Here is a 16,732-nt window from a genome sequence, read left to right as displayed (position 1 = left end):
TTTTCTTTTTTAATTGAAATATAGTCAGTTTACAATGTTGTGTCAATTTCTGGTACACAGCATGTTTCAGTCATACATGTATGTATGTACATATATTCCTTTTCATATTCTTTTCCATTATAAGTTACTACAGAATATTGAATATAGTTCCCTGTGCTATACAGTAGAAACTTGTTGTTTGTCTGTTTTATATATAGTAGTTAGTATCTGCACATCTCTTACTCCCAGTTTATCCTTTCCTACCCTCTTCCCCCAATAACCATGTTTGTTTTCTATGTCTGTGAGTCTGTTTCATAAATAAATTCATTTGTGTCCTTTTTTTTTTTTTTTTTTAGATTCCACATATAAGTGATACCATATGGTATTTTTCTTTCTCTTTCTGGCTTACTTCACTTAGAATGATGACCTCTATCTAGGTCCATCCATGTTGCTGCAAATGGCATTATTTTATTCTTTTTTTTTTTTTATGGCTAACTAGTATCCCATTGTATACATATACCACAGCTTCTTTATCTAGTCATCTGTCAGTGGACATTTAGGTTGTTTCCATGTCTTGGCTATTATAAATAGTGCTGCTATGAACATTGAGGTACATGTGTCTTTTCGAATTAGAGTTCCCTCCAGGCATATGCCCAATAGTAGGATTGCTGGATGATATGTTAATTCTATTTTTAGTTTTTTGAGGAATCGGCATACTGTTTTCCATAATGGCTGCACCAAACTACATTCCCACCAATGGTGTAGGAGGATTCCCTTTTCTCCACAGAGATAGATGTCATTTTTGATTGACTCAGGGTCACTCAGATCTTTTTGTGGCTGAATGTTGTTGTTCATCCATGAGTGGTCCTTGATGTTATCCCTCTGCAGATGACTCCAAAATGACTTTGATTTTAGTTCAGACATCTCTCTTAACCACCCAACCCACAGTTTCATTTACCTGCTGGAAAACTCTGCATGACTATGTAGCCAACACCTCTAATTCGATCACCAAACTTGTCAGAAACAAAAATTAAGCTATGCCCCCTCAGAAATGTTCTTCCCCCTCTGTTCTCTGTATCTGTAAATGGCATCACAACACCTCCTAGTCACTGGTTTAGAGTCACCATTGACCTTTGCCTCCCACATCAAAAGGTGGATTAGTTGTTAAATCCTGTTGATTCTGTTTCCATGGTGTCTTGCTGACATTTGTCCTCTCTGCGCCATTCCTAATGTCACTGTCTTAGTATGCACAGGCTGCCATGACAAAATGCCACAGACGGGGTGCTTAAACAACAGAAGTTTGTTTTCTCACAGTTCTGGAAGCTGGAAGTCTGAGATCAGGGTGCCAGCAGGATCAGGTTCTGGTGAAGGCTCTCTTCTTGGTTTGTAGACAATCCTCCTTCTCGCTGAGTCCTCTCCTGGCCTTTCCTCAGTCAATGTGCTTGGAGAAAGAGAATGATCTCTTCTCTTCCTCTTCTTATAGACCACCAGTCCTTTTGGATTGGGACCCCACTCTCATGACCTCATTTAACCTTAATAACCTCCAAAAAGCCCTGTCTCCAAATACAGTCACACTGAGGGTTAGGGTTTCAACATGTGTATTTTGGGTAACACATTTCAGACCACAGCACTGTACCAGGCTGTGTCTCTATCACTTCTTGCTGGACAGTTGTCTTCTAATTAACCCTCCTGTCTCCAGTCTCTCCCATTGCTTGTTACACGTTGTTTTGAAAACTCTTTTCTAGCTACCTTTCTGTTTATGTCACCTTCTACTAAAAACAAAAAACAAAAAAATTTCCAATGGCTTTTGTTTTCTGGAGAATAAAAGCTAACTTCATTATCATGAAATTCAAGGACTTTGATAATCTGATCCCAACCTAATTTCCCAGCTATAGCTCAAAGTCCCCATCATGCAGTTTATACAGCATTCACTCTTCTCCTAAAGTGCCTTTCAGTTTCCTGCCGCCACACCTTCACTTAGTATGTTTGCCCCACCTGGAAACCTTCACACATCCTCCCCAGTCAAAAATCCTACCTCTTGGTCAAATACCACCCCTTGTGAAGACTTCTTTGATCCCCTGGCCAGAAGTAATCACTCCCTATTTCGTGCGTCCTTTTGTACTGGCGTTGTAACTTTTAATCTTATTTGTGGAATTCTGTGGTCTCCCTCTGGAAAATAATCTGCTCTAAGAAGCAGGTCATGGCCTGGCTTGCATAAGCTACAGCAGAATCCTTGTGGGGCCTCACACCTGCAGGCATCCAGTGAATACTTGTTAATATGAACCATGAATCCATCTAGGGGAATTACAACATTTCACAGTCAAACAGACATAAAATAGTATTTAAATCAGTGATTTCCAACTTACGTTTATTGGAGCCATATTCTATTCCTAACCTCAGGCTTCAACAAAGATTTTATTTGAAGAAAGGGTTTTGTTGCCAAATATTTCAAACCATTGATCTTGTGTAACTCCTTTACTTTGTAAATGAGGCAAAGGAGGCCAGATGGAGATTAAAAATGACATTCCCAAGGTTTCCCAACTATTTAGTAGCAGAAACAGAATTAGCAAGTTTCTATCTAACAACTGATATAAACTGTATCAGTTGGGAAGATGTATTTGTAGAGCATCTTAGTGACCTTATCTTTTTCTAAGACACTGTCCTGCTACTGGGAAAATAAAGATAACATTTGAAACGAATCATCATAACTCAGTGAGGGCACCTAAGGCTAAACCTTGTTAAATCATTTCTTCCAGGCACTCTTTGGTACTTCAAGACCTTGTTTTCTCAGGAAGAGATTTCGTTTTCTCAGGAAATGTGTTACTCTCCAGATCCTAACAGAATAAGCCTGTTGTCTTAAAAGGCTGGACACAAGCTAAAAATCACATAAGCGCTACAAAATGTAAGGATCGAGCAAAGATCTGAGCATATAATATTCCCCATGATTTCTCACAGACTACATCAAAGCAAGATCATACAATAATTAGGAAGTCAAATGTATTTACCGCTTGTGTGTGCTTGCACGTATGGCAATGTTAATATTATAATGGCATCTCTAGCTGTTGCTTAGTTCTTGATTTTTTATAAAATTTCTTTTAAGGCAGGCCCTAAATTCACAAGGTTTCCCCCAAATGAGGAAGGATTGAAGGGACATGGAAAGCTACCAAGAATATTGTTTTAAGTGCAATGTTACTTTACAGTAGTATTTCGCTCTTAACAGCAGCTCAGCCTGACAAGGCTTATCTATGTATTTAAATAGAACCTGCCAGTTAAAGGACTAAGAGCTCTGTGAAGCATGCCTTTTTTTGGTATGAAATAATCCAGGGAGGATGAGAAGCTATTGGGAAGAGAGTTTGTTATCAATAATAATAATAATATGTCCAGGAGACTACTTCCTGGTCCAATTTATGTATTTAGATTTGATTTCCTATTTTTGGGTACATCCCAATGAATCAAAAATATTAATGCTGAGAGTTGCACTAAGCAAAATGAATAGGAATAAGCTTTGAAAGATATTTGAAATGCAGCTATTTTCCAGGATTAAAAAAATGTGGCAAGTTACCTGTTTGACACAGATGAAGGAACTTTTCCTTCAATAGCTATAGTGGCTCTCTAAGAATTCATCCATGAAGTCAGCATTATTTAAAGCTCCTACTCTGTGCAAGACCCTGTCCTAGGAGTTAATGGTTATACAAAGGGACAGTTAGGGTATAGGTAAAAGGACCCTGTCCTTGTATCCTGGTTAGGGAGACTGACATTACACAAATAAACAGAAAACAAACTGCATAGTTACGGAGATACACAGGATGAGTCCGAGAGCACGTAAGCTGGAGGACCCAATTAATTTGGAGGTGAGTGGAACTGCACCCTCCTGGTCAACTGCTGGTATTGGGTACAGGCACGCCATCTTTTGCTGTTAAATAGGGGCAGAGGATGTTGGCAGCCCAGCAGCAGGGCCGTCAGAACCAGAACAGCTGATACTATTATGGGGGGACTCGAGATGGGCGTTGGCAAAATGTAGCCATCTTCCATAAAACTACCTCCCTTGAAACATTTCTCCCCACAGCGTGCAGCGGCCCTCTCAGGTCCCCCCAGCTGGCTTTACTGTATAATTGCAGGAGCCTCTGATTATAGTGGGAAGTGGGACGAACAGGTCAGTATTAGTCATGAAAAAAGTACTCGACGGTCTTATTTTTTTAAGCTGGCAATGCTTTGGTCATAAAACTTCATACATACTTTAAATTTAAAACAATTTTCCCAGTGATATAAAAGGAGAGAAAACTGGAAACACTCATAGTTGTAATATTTATCCAAAGCTGATTTTTTTCTCCTTTCATTATTTACATATTGATGTTTCTTCCATGAAGTTCTATTCACTTTTATAGTTCAGATTTATTCATTATTAACGTAACAGACACCTAAATTTAAATGTCTCCACCTACCCTTTATACATTTTCTTTTGGTGATTGTGCGTTTTTATTTCTACTCAAAAAGAATGTTCTTCCTAAGGTTTGGATGCACTAAAATCCAGCTTATTTCTGTGTTCTTGTGTTCCGTGTTCTGTGTTGCACATCTCCTGACTGGTCTGCCCTCTTTCTGCTTCCCACTTTTTATTTAAGTCATAGTTCCCTGAACAGAAGAATTTTTCACCCTTTGTTCTCCATTCATGACTTCCAGAAAACTTTGCTGCTTGGCTTTCCACAAAAAAGTTATTTATGAAGCTATCCATCCTTCCACAAACGTAGATCCTAAACACCTACAACATCACCGTTTTCAGTATCATCAGTGTTCTATATACAGCTGTCACACTCTGTCCATCCTCCCTTGATTCAACATCTGTCTCCGTTGGTTAATCTCCTTTACTCACGCTTCCTAAGTAGTGTTTGAGTTCACTGACATCCCTCAGGCCAACCCCCACTCAATCAATTTACAAATAACTTAATTTTTCCCTTCAGGTCCCTGTCAGTTATCCAATCCTCTCCAGTTTTAGAAAAGTTGAACACATCCCTTTAAAATATGCATTCTCATGTCAGAGCCCAGCCCTAGTGACGATTACTTCTCTTCTTTGGAAGTTGTAGGGGAAGACTGCAGTGCTCGGGGGAGGGGGGGGCACGAGCCACAAAAAACCAGACAGGAGGAGCGCTGAATGCAGAAAACCAGGTTTGGCTCACTTTGCCTTTCTCGGTCTCAGTTTTCCCTATAAAATGAAGGAATTAGATACTAGATAATCTCTAAGATTCTTTTCAGGCCTAGAGTCCTATGATTCTATGTATGTTTCAACACAAATACTTCGCATCCTATGCAATGTCCGCGCACATTATAATTTCAAACTCTACAAGAAATCAACTCTGTTTAACGTTCTCTTTATTTACTCTCTCTCCCAATTTTGTTTTGCCTCCTTTCGCCTTTTAAAAAAATCTTACTCTTAAAATCCTACTGAAAATCTTTCTTTTCTCACTCTTTCGGATTTTTCCCTCTTCTCTGCCTCAGTCCCTCCATAGTTGCTTACACTGAATCTAGAGCTACGTATTTTCCACCAAAATGAAAACAGAATCCATCCGTCCTTGTCATCCTTATAATAATACTATCTTTGTAGGCTACAACTTACATATGTTCTTTTTCTTATGCAGTGTACTGACCTTAAATCTGCAGCAAAATTTTTCAAAATAATAGTTTAAATAATAACATGAGATCATTTGAAAAACAAGAAAATATAAAGGAAAACTTAGGATTCCCCATATTCCCTATATCCAGAGACAACAGCTGTTATTTCTTAAAACAAGTTTGGGAACCTACTTTCTGTATTATTTTCTCCTGATTCTTTGATCCACAAAACAGACTGCCTCTATCATTTCTAATTCTGTCCTCTTTATTTACATAGCTGCTTTTTTCCCTAAATAAGAGATTTCCAATCTTTAATAATGCTCTACTTTCACTGATTATGCACAGAAATTTTTGCTTATTAACGTTTCATTAGCACTTTACCATGAAGTATATTTTCAGAATTTCTATTGTTATGTATATTGCAGAGGGTTGCATGAATATTCTTGCCTTATTTCAAGCTTAATCCATATGTATCGGGATTCTAATCACACTTTCCTAGCATTTTTATATATTTCACACAGTTAGAAGGCAACCCATATGCTGGCTCTATTTTTAAAGGATTTCTGTCTCATTGTATTGACGACTGTCTCTTCAGACAAAGTCACCATTCAAAGCTCTTTTTGGTCATTCTGTTATTAATTTTAAGATACTGGAAAGTCTAGTCTGTCATCTTTTCGTAGCATAATTTTAGGCCTGAGGTATTATTCTGGAGCCTGTTACTACTAGTCTTTGCAGTGAAATTATGACAAAATTTAAATCTGAATCCAAAAATGTCGAGCATCTCCAATTACGGTTATCCTTTTTGTTAGCTTCCTTAAATGAAATAGTCAAAAGCACTGGTGTCGTGGATTTTATTATTTCCCTTTTTTCCAGAATCAAACCGAACCTACCTGCCAAAGGCTTATTTTAACAGTAGGGGAATTATTTGCAAATGCAGTGGTAAGCCCATCTGTTCCAGGAACTCTCTTTTTCCTCCTGAACTTTATTATGCTTTCTAACACTCAGACGTTTGCCTCTGCCATTGAAAATACAGTCTCCTATTAGGAAAATAAACAGTAGAATCCCAGAGCATTAGAAGGAGCCCTGTTTGCACCCCTAATACTTACATAATCACAAGAGGCTCTCTTTTCAGAGCTGGACTGCATGGCCGTTAATCACTGCCTGGGAGTCTCCATGTCACTCACACGTTATTGCAGACTTCTCTTTCATCTGGGGAAAAAAAACACGAGGTAAACTCTCCTGCTGTTTTCATTGTCTCTTTTTACTGCTACTTCTTTACTTGTTTACTACTTTCTTATTCATCCAGGTATCTGTCGAACCAAGGACCACTTTCTCCTCCATCTGACTTGTATATATTAGTCTGTCCCTCAGTAAAACCTAACTTGAGTCGGTACCCTCTTGCACCTTTTGCAAATTGCTTGCTTATTTCTTCTTGACTGTCCCTGATTTCTTCTTGATTCCCCTTCGGGTGCCTCCTTGGTGCCACTCACCCAGACTCCCTGCCTCTGCCTGCCTGCCTGCCTTCTCCTGTCTCACGATCTGACGTTTCTCACCAGTCTCACGGGTGCAAGGTTAGGCATTTGACTCAAAGACTCTTCTGATTCCAAGCACAAAGCACAGCCACTCTCTTATCCCACATTCTTCCTTGCTTGTTTGGGAGCAAATTATTGTCTTTTATATGGCACTGTTCAAAAAAATTCAACTTTACTTTTTATGGCATTCATATTTCTCTCATTTTGCTCTTTTGATGTCTGTCCACTGTTGAGTCTGAGAAGATGAAAGTTGAATGGAAAAGGAATCAAAGCTTAGAAAAGCAATAATCCACGCTTACGGTGAATGACATCCTCAAATGTCAGAATCAGCAGAAAGGTCAGAAGACTTCCTCAGCCTGTATTAAACAAAACCTAAAGCTACAAAAGGAGAGGTTTACAGGGAGGCATTTCCACTTAGCAAGAAGGACTTGTGTCTTTCATAAAGGCCCAAACCACAGAATTAATTGACAGGATGAACCACTGCTCTTCATTGAGATTAGATCTTTCGTTGAGATGAGTAATGACTGTAACTTTGGTTATCTGACGGAGGCTTACTAGTCTGGTAGCCGTCTCCTCCCCAAATGTTAACACTGAAACAGCAGAGCTTCCTTTAGCCCCTGGGCTCCCAGACCTTCCTGCAAAGACTGTCACAAGGATTTTAGATGGAAGGATCAACTCTTGGAGCTTGGAGGTGGTTTAAGAAAACAAAAAGATCATAGAGATCTCAATATTTTTAAAAAAGCCTCTCTCTAAATATACTTATATCTGTGTATGTATCTGTGTGTCTGCATGGGTGTGTGTTTCACTCATATTTACGTACATACATGAGTGGGATTAGGAATAATGAGCATATTCTCTTGACTTCAGAAATTAGTGGCATAAAGAGTAACAGGGGAGGGTACGGCTCAGTGGTAGAGAGCATGCTTAGCGAGCACAAGGTCCTGGGTTCAATCCCCAGCACCTCCATTGAATAAATAAGTAAACACATACATAAACCTAATTATCTGCCCCCCCAAACAGTAAAAAAATTAAAGGAAAAAAAAAAGAACGATCATATCCTCCCACAAAATCTTGTTCCACCTTCATAAATAGAATGCTGGGCTTGTACAGACCACGATCTGATCCATCTGATCAGAGTGGCACTTTGCAAGGTTTTAAATTGTGAAACATTTTTTTCTTGTATCCTTATGGAAACCATGATGTTCTGTGCTCCAAATATGTTGATTTGGCATCTCCCTAACTCCTCAGGCTTCTGTGGTTTTTAGTTATTCTCTGAACATTTTTTTGGCTGTGCTGTGCAAGAAGATTTTACAAGCAGCATTTTTTTCCAATTACTCTTTCTCTCTTCTTTATTTCTGCCTTCCTTCCTCTTCTCCACTGTATTAACTATTGCCATGTAACAAATTACCCTCAAACTTAGCAGTTTAAAACAACAAACACTTATTAACTCATAATTTCTGCGGGTCAGGAATTCAGGAGAAGCTCAGAGGGTGCTTAGAGGGTGGAAATCAAGTTGTTATCTAGGGCTGCAATCATCTGAAGGCTGTTCTGGGGCTAGAGAATCTGGTTCCAGGATGGTGCACTCAAAGGGCTATTGGCAGTTGGTCTTGGACCCTCTCCGTAGGGTTGCTTGAGTGTCCGTACAATATGGCATCTCATTTCCCCCAGAGCATGTATCCGAGAGAGAGACAGAGAGCGAGGAGGAAGGCACCTTTCCTGTTATCACCTAGTCTGGGAAGTGATGCACTACTTCCTGGACCATAATCTGTTTGTTAGAAGCAAGTCAGTAAATCCAGCCTACATTCAAGAGGAGAGGAAGCTTGCTCCACCACTTGAAGGGAGAATTATCAAAGAAATCATGGGCATATTTTAAAATCACCATATCTACCTCCTTCCCCCTCTGTTTTTTGGAGTTCTTGTTTAACGAAAGAAAACTGTAAGACAACCATGTTGCTTTCTTCTTCTGGGAACCAAAACAGTATTTCCAGGGGGCAACAGAGTAGCAGAGGTACAGAAACCAGAAAGCCACCTGACTCTCTGTTCTCTAGGTAAGGAACTTTGTAATCCTGGGTGAGCCACTTAACCTTACTTGTCTCAATTTTATGCATTGTTAAGAAACTTGACAGTCTTTAAGGTTCCTTTTAAATTCAAAATTCTATTGTACTTTATTTATTTATTTTCCAGGAAAGTAATACCGAACATTTGTTCTTTCGCAGCCCTAAAGATTAAATTCCTAGCTCTTCGGGTCTTTATCACTGTATAACTAGTAGTCTACATATTTGTGCTCCAGTTTTATTTATCTTTACCTGCCATTGGTAATAATATATGGATTTAAAGTCAACACCAGCCGATAGCACGGTCTCCACAGGAAAGAGACAGCATGTCCAAAGTGGATAACTGAGGAGAGTTTGTAACAAAGAGACTTTAGAATGGTGTGGATGGGATTTAGGGAGACCAAAAAGGGACAGTGCACTGTCTTAGAAATGGCAACACCAGGGAACTGCTATCATACTGACACAGAGAGCAGAAAGAGGGACAAATATCCCAACCTCGTTTTTCTCCTCTCTGCTCTCTGATGTCCCATTCATTGGCCAAGCCAAACCTTAGCTGGTTTAGAGAGTGGGTCTAATAAATGGAAAATAGGCAGCACCCCACCCCATGAGGTTAAAATTACATTTTGAACATGAAAATAGGAATAATCAAAACATTATAGATAAAACCAGACCTACAGAGAGAGGACCCAACATATTGTGAGTACCCAAATATAATCTGGATAATCTGCATATTACCTTAGCGGGGCAAGACTGAATTGAGATTATATCTAAGAAAAATTATAGTTAATACATTGCACTGTGTCTAGAGAATTAATGTAGATAGAAGTCGGGAGTCTCTGAAAGGGTATTGAGAAGGATAGAATGTGACAGCTTCTCTAGCAGTGGCCAGAGGAATGGTGCCCTGACCCACGAACACCAGTATCTTCTGTGAGGCAGATAATGGCCATAGAATGCAGGTGAACGCACCAGGCTATCACTGCTGGGTGATGCTGGGCTTCAGGAGCATCCATCTCATGCCCCTTTGCTGTGATCCATTCTCTTTGAGCAATCCTTTGATGGTAATCCAACTCCTACCATGAAACAAATGTGCTCATCAGAGAATACAAATCTCCAAATCTTTCATATTTATTTCTTTTACTATAAATTAGTAAATAGGGCTTCTGGTGATTACATCTCTGTGAGCTTGGCTATGTCCAAGGTGTGTGCATCCCCAAGAGGTGGATGTTGCCATGGGAGCAGATCAGGTTTCTGCATATGCAAAGCCCAAGGCCAGCCCCTGGATTGGGGGCACCCTCCTCCAACACAAAAATGAAGGCAGCCCTGTGAGGACTGCCATGTGCACCTGCCAATCTTGGCACCACCACAGTTTATTATAATAGCTTGTTTACTTGTTTGCAGCTAGGCTCTAAGCTCTGTGATCGACATGTCGATCATACTTTCTAGTTTACTGTCAGAGAACAAGATTAGTTTGTTGACATTTGTTGAAATGAATGAAGGAAGGAAGGAAGGAAGAAAGAAATGAACTTGTCAAGGTGTATGTGTGGATCTTTCCCCAAATTACCCAACCTCACTCTGAAAATTTTCTTTAAGCTGCAGCACTTTACATCAACATCCTGCTGTACAGCTCGGCTGAACTCTTACTCTCCCTCTATACTCGGTTTCCTCGTGGGGCGTCCTTCTGTTTTATCTTTCCCTGTTCCTCCTTTGGAGCTGGATCCTAATCTCTTCATCTCTGACAATAATTTTTTTGCTTCTGCCTTAAACTTTGTCATTCAGCTTAATCTCGGTCTGCTTTGATCATTTTTTTCTTTTTTCTTTCCTTTCTTCTTTCCTTTTTATTTTTTTCTCCTGTAAGTGGGTGTTTAGAATTTCTAGGTTTTTTTTTTCATTTTCCCTTTTTTTGCTCCCATTTGTCTTTCCATTTCTGTTCTTCTTCCCTTGTTCTCATTGCCTTAAGTGGTCTTTCTCAGGCCCCTACCCCTTACTTTCTTCTATTTACTTCTCCGTCCATATCAAGGGAGGCACAGTTCTCTTTAAGCATCTGTACGTCCTTGGTTACGGCTGCTGCCAAGAGCTTCTTCACCTCACTGCTCTTTTTTGGTTTTGAGAATTTACTTATTTATTTATTTATGGGAATGCTGGGGATTGAACCCAAGACCTCTTGCATGCTACGCACGCACACTACCAGTGAGCTATATCCTCCCTTGGGGCTCTGAGAAATTAGATTTCATTTGCCATTTTAAGAAAGTTTTAAAATGCAAATTTTCAAAGATACATAAAAGTAGGGAGAATAATAGAAAGAATCTCTATCACCCAGCTTCAACAATGATTAACATTCGCCCATTTCGTTTCTACATGTGACCTTTTAAGATTATGTATTACTGAACTCTTTACCTCCAACCTGCAGGTATGAAGCAGATTGTATTCAAATGCCCTCTGGAGCCATAAGATGTCCAGGTGGAGTTGGCTGCTCACTGCTCGGCTCCCATTGCACACTCTGAACAAATCATACGGAGGTAGTTCTCATCACACTGTTCTGATACCATTTATGTTGGGTTGGGTTTTTTTTATCCCTGTCCTAGACTATGAATTCTTTGAGGCTGGGAGTTTTATCTTCCTTCTATCCCTAGCACCTTGTACACAGTGCCTGGCACTTAATGGCTTTTAAGAAAAAATTTCTCAAATGAATGAAAAAATACACTGCAATGACGTATCTCTCTTTCAAGTAAAATACTCAAGTATTCTGGACTACTCTCCTTTACCTCTCTTTCCAACTGTTTTTCTCTGAGGCAATGCAGTTTTTCAGTCAAATGATGTAAGTTACATGTTTTGATATCACTCACATTATGTCTACATTGTACCAACCATGTTGTTTCTAAATAACATGAGCACCAACATTTATCTACACCTTTGTGCTGGGCACTGTACAAAGTCCTTTACAAATGTTATCTCTGTTCATCCTAAATCACAAAAGCCCACAAACTAGAAACTATTATCATCACCCCCATTTTCCAGATGAGGAATCCATGGTCCAGGGAGAAAAGTAACTTGTCAAGGTCACATTACCAATGAATGGAGAAATCAGTATTTAAACCTGTATCTTTTTCAATCCAGAGCTTGAGCATCTAGCCTTGATTCTCTGCTACCATGGAAGTGGTCTTTGTCTTTGGTTGGCTTAGTGCTATTTGTGTCCAGCCAACAGCTCAAACTTTCTCTCTCTAGACACTGTGTCCAAAATAAATAAGAAATTGCTCCACTTGTAGGGCTCAAGTCTTGCTCTGTCACCCTTGGCAACTGAATCCTTGCAAAAATGTCTCTTGAAGTCTTCCCCAGTGAGTTTATAATCTGAGTTCCCACACAAAATCCTCCTGCAGGCCCTTGTTGATTACTTTTCATCTTCTCCCGATGACAAATAGTCCCTTGGATGGCTTCATGACCTACTCGCCTTCTCTCCAGGGACTGAAAGTCTTTTCCTTCTCCTTGTGGAAGCACAAGTCCACACTACCAACAGGATACTTCTTCCATCTTTTCTTTTTCCTTTTTGTTCCTGAACTCTACTTCTGCCTTTTTCTTGTGTCATCACTTTAGTCAACCTGGTCTTCAGATCTCCCTGTCTTGGGCTCACATACCATCGTGATCACGTCTCTGAGCAGTAAAGCAGACATACTTTGCCGTGTTCAGTATCACTTTGGGGCATCACCCTTCCTGGCCATCCTTCTCCATCCCTGTGTTCTGGTACAACTGGCCTCCCTGCCGGCTCTAGAGTGGGCATGTGAACCAGATCTGGCCAACTGTATCCTTAATCACTACAACCGTCGTAATTAGATCAGGATGAGCACATGACTGATGATGAGTCAATCAAATCCCTTAAGAGGACTTGTGCTTTTAAGCACGTCACTCTCTCCTGAGATTGCAGAGACTGAGGACGAAACTGCTGGTGGCCATCTCTGCCACAAGCAGAGAGCGCCCGTTTGAGAATGGAGTCTTCACAGAGAATGCAATATAGAAAAATGCAGGGATAGATATTCTTGATCCCACAGTTTACAGCTGGAATCAAACCACGCCTAAAGTCACCCCAACCTCTGAATGTGACAACCATCAATGGGAAAACACTCTACAGAGTAGATCTCTACATTGTTATTAGGAGAAAGAGAACGGCCCTTTCGTTATATGTATGTACTACGGGTGATTGAGAGTTGAGGGGAGAGACAGATATAAAAGCAGAAAGTTTCAAACCATGCCCTGAGTTAGACTGAGGGGTTCCATAGAAGTTCTTCAGGGGACATCATGGAAATCGGAGACCAGGACTAAGAATAGCTCTGTTATTTGTTTTCTATACTGGGCTTTAAGGTTTCTGAAGGAAGGCTCTGATGCTAACAAAAGCAGAAGCAAAAATCCTTTGAAAATCGTTGACATAACGTTTATATTCGTTCTAGAAATCCAACTTCTTCTACTCTCTTGACTCCTGCTTTGCAGCCTGTTTTGGCTGAATTTCTACCCCCAACCACACGGTCATTTAATTGCATTTCATACTTCTTTCTCTTCTCCCTCTCAGGGCTGATAAAATCAGGCATTTCCTCCACATACTTGTCTCTCCTTTTTCACGGGTGTCAGCCAACTCAGCTGTTCAGCAAAATTCGAATTCAGCAATTATTTATTGAGGGCAAGGTAGTGCTATGTGCTGTATTTTGTAACATTCATGAATTCTTTCAGCTCCCTGAGAGGTGGATTGCAGTTTATATTTGTGTTCGATGAATGAGGTGAAGAGATCATCTCAAAGGTCAGAAGGCAAACTGTTGATAGAGCTGGAAATACAGCCTCTGTCGTAGTCAGCATAATATAAAGAGCCTGAAGTTTGGGAAGAGACAGGTCTCCTTTGAATCCTGGTTTGTTACTTGCTAATTTTTGGAACTTGAATAAGTTATTCAGACTCCCTCAACCTTAGTTTTTCTACCCATAAGATGTAATATTTTCTACCTTGTAATGACATATGTGGATTATATTAAATAATGTGCTAAACACATTAGTGTAACAGGAACTGTTCGCTTCCCTCCACTCCACCAGGAAATATCTGGGTTCCTTTCTCCAGGATGCTTTGCACATAAAAGAGGTCCCCGTTACATTTTAACTCCCTTTAAATACTGTTTTCCATTTAGATGCTCCTACATGCAGAACATACTGTGCTATAAGTCAGAACATTCAGTCATTTCCTTATTGGTAAGACTCGTTGGCCAGGAGAGAGCCAAGACCTGTTACTGTGGATTCTCAACACTAAGATTAAGAGTAGAAAAGAATCAACACCAAATTATTTTTTCATTTTGTCCAAGAAGCACGAAGGGAGGAGGACCTGAAGATTTTCCACAAATTGTGACTTCTCTCCAGCCATCTGCATCTAGCCATCATTTACTGAATCAACAATTGTGGATTTAGGCGTCATATGCACCAGGTACTGTTCCGGGGGCTGGAGACACAGTGTGAACAAGATGGGCCAAGTCTGTGCAGGGGATGGAGGTGGATATAGATGCTCCGTCCCTTCTGCCCTCCTGCTCGCTGCAATAATTTAGGGCAGGGGCAGCAAATTATGTTTTTCTACAGCTGAGCTAAGAATGATGTTTACATTTTTAAAGAGATCCTGTGTAGCCTGCAAAGCCTAAAATATTTACCATCTGGCCTTTTACAGAAAATATTTGCTGACCCTAGTTTAGAGTGACCTATATAACTCTTTCATCAAGACCAGTGTAAACAGATTCATGGCATAAACATTTAGACTCTCTTTAATGAATGTTTTGCTATTTATATAATACATTATTAAGTATTATTTACTATGATTGTTAAATAGCATTAAAGGATATAAAAACTAGCGGGTAGTGGGAGGGTACATTTTCTGTTTCAATTTTGTAAGAAAATAATCCTCTTTTTAAAGTCATTTAACTGTAACTTTGCTTTCCTAGACTAAAACCTCCGCATAAAATGTGGAACTTTTCTATCCAGTTTTTCTGGAATTTTTCCTTTTTTTCCCTCTGTACCCAAAACATAGAATTAGAAGATGACCTGGAGAAGGGCCATCACGCCCGATGACAATGGGGAAGACAGAAGAGAAGTTACTCTGCTGTCACTCCTGCCCTTTGACGATTGTTCCTTAAAAATACCTTAGTGTTTCCATCTAAATATGCTCTGCCTTTCTTCCTTGTGCCTTATTTATTTGAGATGAAACAGCCCTCCTTTCACTCATCTAAATGTGTCTCAGCGCTCTCTCTCTTTCTTGCACGCATACATTTCCTTCCCCTCCTGCCTGCCTTGGCTTCTCCTCCTTGGGCAAAGCAAGGATCACTGACTCAGGGCCTTGATTTGCTACCTCTCACCCTGAAGGGTAATGCAGAGCCTTGGAGCTGCACCCTCTTCTTCCTGGAAGCTGCTTCCAGGTAACAAGACTGTTGGCACCCACGCTGAGCTTGTGCTAGGCTGTCTTAGTATCACCCTGGCATCGAAGAGTCTGGGCCAAGCCAAGCTCGCCTCGCGGTGCACGCAATTTGAAGAGGCTTCCAGCTCTAGCGCAAGTGTCCTGGCTTGGGTGCAGCAGACCAGTTTCAGCTCTTCTTCCTCTGATTTGTGGTTGGATCTGGGCCAGCTTAGTTTTTGAATGCCTAAATCCTCACATCTGTAACATTAAGATAATGCTGACTTTTATTTCAGCTCCTGGGAAAAGAATTAAACTGTATACAGACATTGATGTTCCCATAGTAACAGTCACATAAGGTATCTAGCATGCCACTGGAGGCAGTAAATTATTTATGACAAGTACTTGTAAAAACTCCGAACTGTCACTGTAATAAAAGATTCTTACAGGAAATCCTGGGGATCTATTTCACATTAATTTGCACTCATTATTTCAGGGAGGGTTCATTATTCTGCTCCAAACTATCTAATTCTAAGTTCGCAGAATAAAATCAATCAGCACAGGCTGGAGCTGCTGAATTCAAAACCAGTACAGAGTGCTCTGGGGCCCTTGGGGAAGGGAGGAAGGGGAAGGAAAAGACTGACTTCCTTGCGCTGTTGATTAAAACCAGGGAGGAGTCAATGGGTGTGGCTTGTTTGGGTAGAGAGGGCTCCAACTTGGGACCCACTGAAGAAAACAAGAATGTTAGGCAGCGTTCTACCAGAACAAATTTTCTTGTACTATTATTACTGTTGTTATCATTATTTTGGGAAAATATACAATAAAATACAAAAAAAAATGTAATGATACCTACCCATAGTATCATCCTTTAGAGATGATATTAACATTTTTGGTTTATAGCCTTCCTATCTTTTTTCTGTACTTATATTTTTCCAAATATTGTTTTGTCACATGCCTTTTGATTTGTGAACCTTTTCCCAAGCCCTTAAATATTCTTCCAGAATATAACTGGCCGACTATGCCGTCATAAAGATGTATTCATTTATTTAACCAATTCACAACTGCTAAACGTGTAAGTTGTATCCTGACTTGTCATTTAATTAAAATCAATTCATGTATCAACCTGAGATCTCATGTTCATTTAGCTAACAAATCTTAGACCTACA

Source organism: Camelus ferus, chromosome 7 (genome assembly GCF_009834535.1).
Source record: "Camelus ferus isolate YT-003-E chromosome 7, BCGSAC_Cfer_1.0, whole genome shotgun sequence".
NCBI classification, from domain to species: domain Eukaryota; kingdom Metazoa; phylum Chordata; class Mammalia; order Artiodactyla; family Camelidae; genus Camelus; species Camelus ferus.
The sequence above is the reverse complement of the archived record's forward strand: the minus strand, read 5'-3'. Positions refer to the sequence as shown.